This window comes from Monopterus albus, unplaced genomic scaffold (genome assembly GCF_001952655.1).
Source record: "Monopterus albus unplaced genomic scaffold, M_albus_1.0 scaffold158.1, whole genome shotgun sequence".
NCBI lineage: Eukaryota > Metazoa > Chordata > Actinopteri > Synbranchiformes > Synbranchidae > Monopterus > Monopterus albus.
In genome coordinates, this window is record NW_018128038.1 from 720,513 (window position 1) to 725,206 (window position 4,694).

The window sequence follows — 4,694 nt, forward strand, 5'->3', positions numbered from 1 at the left end:
TATTATTTTTTTTTTTTTATTTTGAAAACTACATAGTTTTAAATGTATACCCTGCATGCACAAATTATTAGTTTCCTAGTTCATGCTTACATACTCTTCTGCACAGGATAATTTATGTTCACAGCATTAAACCAAATTATATTTTGCAGCTTTAGCAGTCCCACATGAAGCAACAGAAAAAAATTAATGAAAAAATGAGTAAAGGTCCTGACATCCTTCAAAATGGACACAGGTAAATCAACAAATGTTTTTTCAGTAAGACATCATTTCCAGTTTATATAAGATTCATTGTAGTCCATCTATCCATGTCGCTTATTGTCAAGAGGGCTGTGGGGGGGGGGCAGGCAATCCCAGCTGACATTGGGTGAAGGGTGGGGTAAACCCTGGACTGGTCACCAGTCTATCACAGGGCTGACATGTAGACAAACAACCACACACACCCACTCCTACAGACAATTTAGAAGACTCAGTGAAGTACAAGAAAACATTAGTATGATGCGTATATCACATACATGCAGCATCTTTGACCTTTTTTACCATTAGAAAAGAAACTGCAGCTGGTTTTAACATGCTAATATTGTGGACAGAGGGAAACTACTCGAGCTGTGGTAGAAAAGGCCTGCGATTGTCTGAAATGGCTTAAACAGCTGACAGTGAAAGAAGATAAACACATGAAGACTAATTATAGTAGGAAAGAACTCATCTTTGTACGATCTGTCCTTTTTTTTTTTAACAGTGCTCGTTTTGCACAGTTTACAACAAATGGCTTTCACCCTCAGTGGGGCACCTTGGAAAAAAGAAGTGAACATCTGGAAGCCATTTAGGCTCAGTGATTAGTCTGTCTGAGCTGCCAAGATTAAAAACCAGTGTATTGTTTTACCAAGCTACACCAAGATATTTTGTCTAGCTTACTTGTGAAATTGAATAAATCTGTATACCACATCTCATATGGAACATGTATTTACCCCATAGTACAAAGTTCTCATGGCACTATAATTATTTTTTTCCAGTTAGGTCTGTAATCTTGATCACATATACGGTATAAAGATGTTATGTGATTTTTGGCAATAAGTGTGTGCATGCTTTACTCCATCAGCCCTGAAACTGTACATTTTCACAAAGCCACTGCCGTCAGTACGACAACTTCGCCTAAACTGAACACATTCTCTGGGTGTTTCAGATTAAAAGCCGATAAAAGTTCAACTGATAGTTATACTCTTTGAGTGACATGAACTTAATGTGAAACATCTGTGCTGTGGAAGTGTAAAATATCCCTAATTAATCAACAGGTAAGTATAAGAAGTTTTGAGAGTTCTTTAACAGCAACTAGCATCAACAGCAAATAAAAATGGGAACAAATCAGAATACTGCAAGGCTTCTAACTAAAATATGATAAAACATGCTTCAAGAAAATTAAGAATAAAAGTCTGTCTTTAATACAAGCCAGTTTCAAATCAGTGCTTGGCACTCTTCAGTTTAGGTAAATAACCACCATGAGCTTTCTTTGACAGCAGGTTAATAAATATTGTATCATGGCACTGAGAGACGGTGCCTGAAATCACTCCCTTGTTCAACCATTCACTGCTTCCTTTATGATAGACTTTAAACATTTTATTCACTGAGGAATTTTTGAGGGCACCATACAGTTGATAGTTAAGCTGTACAATATTGTGCATCATGTAGGTAATATGAAAGGATTTCAGACCCATCGTCATGATTGTATTAATCCCACCTCAGTCAAAAACTTTTTTTTTTTTGCTCAAGAGTTTTTTTTTTAGACCTCTGGAAATAATTAAGGACACCATGAAGCTTAAAGATTATGTGCAACAAGATAATCAGAGCTTAGTTTATGCAAAGTCTTGGCCCAGTTCCAGTTAACCCTGGACAAATGCAGCTGGTCACAGTGGAGACCTGTGGCCATTTATTGATCCCTGAGGAGGAAACCTGCTTCCTACTTCCACAGATAATGAGTGCATGGAAACGCCAGAGTGAGAGGATGTCCGGTGTTAGACATAGTATTGTGCAGTAAAAACACCTGGGGCCAACAGGTCAACACTGTTGGATCCTATAGGTCTCCAGTCTGATCATAGCCTGGTTACAACCTGAAATTATCTAAACAAAATGATTTGGTAAATAAAGCTATGTATTTATTTTTACAGTGGGCATGTTAAAATATATTTATACAATATACTGTAGGTAATATAAAATGATTCATAATAAGATGTATGTAGTTTTTATTATTTATGGGATAAAGGACAGATACAGGCCTTCATATTGTATATCATAATGAATTACACATTTTTGCCAGAAATTGCTTTTAGTGAAGAGCTACTCTACCATTTGGCTATTGCCATAAATATTGTATTTAATCTCAAGATTTATTGCATTAAGAGCAGTGACAATGTGTCTTTTTTGTGAATGAAACCTGATCTTGTGAAATCTAATATGGCATTTCAGTTCTTTGTCCCTTAATATGATCAGTCCAATTGTTTGGTCAATCGGTTAAGTGAAATATGGCGCCAAAGGGCTCTCCGATGTCCAGTGCTAATTGAATTCCTCTCAGTCAATTTAAATAAACAGCTCAACATGTTCAAGCCTGACCAGCTGTTAGCCACCAGAGACCAAAGACATCAGATAGAATGGGTTTAGAGAATTACTGCCACACCTCTGTTTCTGCCCCGTTTTCCTGGCCCTGTGGTATTCTGAACTGCTCTATGAACTGCTTCTAGATGCCTCTGGAGTTTCCCTTTGTCTGAAGTGCACACCTGACCCTCATCCCCTTGTTATCCAGCCTTGACTCACACACAGTCCACCTGTGACCACCCACTTCACTCATCAGTTCCTTCAGTAATTATGCTAATTATTATGGTTTCAGTTAAGAACATTGGTTAATAAATGCTTATATTTAGGCTACTTTTGCATTATGCATGCTACTTATTGCCTGCCACATTTGTTCTCACTGTTTTATTACAGCACTTTCCTTTAAAAAAAATTGTGCTTGAATTCCACAACAATGGTCCTTAGGTTACATCTTAGTCAGAATGGTGCTCCCTGGGTCACAATTGTTTGAAAACTCCTGCATTAGTTCAACACACTGTTGTGGCTAAGTATAGCCCATTGACTGTCTAAACAATGGACAATCTGACAGCTCCCAGAAATGCAGCCACCAAAACTCAATCATGCCCTGGTTGCTGGTTGCACTATAGATTATACAGGCAATAATACAACCTCACAGAGCTGTTACCATGACTGTAGGACTCTTCTTTCCAGAAAGGTATCAGTTACTACAAGAAACCCAATACTTGTTGAAAGTTCATGGCTAATTTTGGAATCAGTAAGGATTGTAAGTCTGTGTCAATAGATGAGACACTGGAGAGTTAGCTCATGCATTGCAGCAGCCAGAGACCCTGATAACATTCCTGCCTTATCTCACAGTGTGCTGTGATTTATTAACACAGCCTCAAGCACTACATTCACACACAGATGTTAGTTCTGTGGTACTTGTATTCAGGGGCCTGTTGGCCATGTACTCCATCCATCCCCCATCCTCGCCTTAACATTAAACAGATATCATAGCAGTGACACATCAGTTGTTGGCATGTGTCAGTGATTTAAAGACCTTTCCAGGCCTCATAAAGCTCACTGCCCAAAGGGTGAGAGACAGAGAGACTGAGAACGAAAGATGGCTTTGTTGCTGACTGTGTTGATATTTCAGTGTTTTAGTGTTTTTGCTGTGTATAATATGAGCTGAACTTCCCAGAAATGACACCGAAACAGACCAGTGGGAGAGCGGAAATACCTCACACTACGCTTAAAAAGACACATGGTTTATTTCATGTGCTTTTAAATTTCAACTGGCAGCAGGGCATTGCCTATGTTTTGACATAATTGCTGTTTTTTTTCTTTCATTTTCATAGTCGCTTACAAGGGTTCTCTGAGTTCACAATGTAGCAAATGCCATATGAGTCCAGAGGGAATATGTTCAAAGTCAAGTGGCATATGTGGAGGTTGTTATATAACAGGAACTCATGATACAATAGTGTGTAGTTTCTGTAATTTTTGTCAGCAGTTCTATCTATTTTCAATCTTTTCAAGACATTTTTTTTATGCTAGTAAACTGATTTACAGAGGTTAGGTGGGACATAATAGTATCTTTTTTGCTCTTGCTTGATCTGTGAAATTTGTGGAAGCTATAGAAGTAGATTAGTACATTTTAAGTGCTGCTAGCTAATCATATAAATGCACAACTACAAGAGTCAAATACACCAAAGCACATCATTCAACTCTGTCAAAAACAAACTCTAGCAATGATGACACTGACAACAGTCAATACTTCAGCTGGAGGGAGAAGCATCCCCAGAAGGAGACAATGAGCGATCAATGTTACACTGATGGCAGCCGCACCATGCAAGGGTTGTAGGCCATTCTCTGTGGCCGCTCAGTGTAAAAACTGTTTACTAGTAAATTAAACACATAAAGTTGGATTTAGTGTTCTATAAAATTTTAAAGTAAGTATTAAAAGTATGGATTGTTGATAAGGGTATTCACAGTCACAAACTTGCATGAACGCTTATGGGAGCTTTTGGACTGACATGTTCCACAGGAATATCTCCTGGAAAAGAGTCCACAGAGAATACTGAAGCTGTTCTGGAAGCTCGTGGTGGAACATTAACACACTTATGGTAATGATTGCT